This window comes from Quercus suber, unplaced genomic scaffold (genome assembly GCF_002906115.3).
Source record: "Quercus suber isolate HL8 unplaced genomic scaffold, Cork oak 2.0 scaffold_32, whole genome shotgun sequence".
NCBI classification, from domain to species: Eukaryota; Viridiplantae; Streptophyta; class Magnoliopsida; order Fagales; family Fagaceae; genus Quercus; species Quercus suber.
In genome coordinates, this window is record NW_027069497.1 from 167,437 (window position 1) to 169,110 (window position 1,674).

Here is a 1,674-nt window from a genome sequence, read left to right on the forward strand (position 1 = left end):
GGCTCTAGAGGATTACTGTGACCGAGGACGGATTTTCGATCCCCAAGAGGCCCTCCGACCAGGAAGCTGTCACATTAGCGTCCCCTCCTCTTCCCAATTGTTTGCCGAGGCCGCCGAGGGAGCTCCAGAGGGGGAAGGGGACGCGTTTGAAGTTTTCGCTCGTCTTGATCAGTCCGAGGATCCTCCCGGGGACTTGGGTGATCCCCATTTGAGCGAAGCAGACCAGAAACCCCTCCTCGGCCGACAATGGGTTACAAGAGGAAACCCACCACCAAGTTGTTGGACCTGCTTGAGGGCCAGTCGGGGGAGTCCCAACAGAAAACTCCTACCCCTCCTTCAAAGGCTAAGTCGACTTCTGTTCGGCAGAAGCTTCCTCCTTCTCCTTCTCAGACGCGCTCGCCCTCTGGGCCCGTGCCTGCCGGCCCTAAGAAGAAGAAGGATAAGGGTAAAAGGATCGTGGGGGATAGGACGGTGTCCTCACAGGAGGAGGATACTGCTCCGCGGCCATCCAAGCAGCTTAAGATAGGCGGAAGGAGTCCGGATAGGCAGGTCGTTGACACCATCGCGTCCGAGGCTGAAGCCTGGCTCCCGGCCCCGATGCTCCGCGGGGAGCCATTAAGGGATAACGCCTCTCTTAGGGATTTCAACGAGGGCGAGGGTACGCGCGTGGCAGACGCATTGGAGAGGAGCCTACTGCTCCCGGCGGACATAGCTGAGCTTAACTCTTTGACGAGCGAGCAGGTCTTCCTTAGCCTTAAGCGATATGTGGGGATGGTAAGGGCTATAACCTCAATTCTTCTCCCACTCTTTTCTTCTTATAGGGCTAATCACATACTGGTCGTTCTGACAGGTCGTCCAAGCTATCTTTGCGTTGGAGGGGGCGGCAAACGATCAGAAGGATGCCCTTAAAAAGGAGTGCGACTGGCAATACCAGGCCACCAATACTCTGAAGAATTCCGAAGCTGACCTCGTCAAGGCCCGAAAGGCACTGAAGGAGGTGACCAGTGAGCGGGACAACGCGCTGTCTGGTCTTGAGGGCGCCCAGACCCAGGCCACGGAGTAGACGAGGCGCCTGCGCGAGACGGAGGAGCAATTGCAGATCGCGAGGGATCTGATTATTGACCTGCGGGCTGACGCGGCTAAGGCCGAGGGGAATCAGAGGGCAGCAGAATGGGCCAGGGACCAGGTCCTGCGGGCCAAGGACGAGGCTGATCGTGGTAAGGAGATGGCCGAGCGTGCCAAGGAGGAGGCTGAAGCCACAGCCTACGCTGATGGGGTGGCTGCAGTAGAGGCCGACTACAAGGCTCAAGTCCCGGGAGTGTGTAGGCGATATTGTTCCCAGGTCTGGGCTGAGGCCCTCAAACAGGTTGGCGTGGAGGCTGCGTCCGACCTGTGGAAGGCGGAGAACGTGTATTATCCCCCCGCTATCCGTGAGGCCGTCCCTGAGGATCCTGAGGTTGGGGAGATTGCTGAAGAGATGCGGGCAGCTGAACTGGGGGAGCATTCAAGTGAGGAGGTGCCCCCAGAGATAGTAGAGATCCCTTCCGATGATCCAACCCCCACCACCGAGGAAGTAGCTGCTCTCACCGTGCCCCTGCAGACTATCCCCTCAGGCCGGGGCTCGGAGGGGTCAGGGGTTGCCTCTATCCAGCCTGAGCAAGAGGAGTAGGCTCC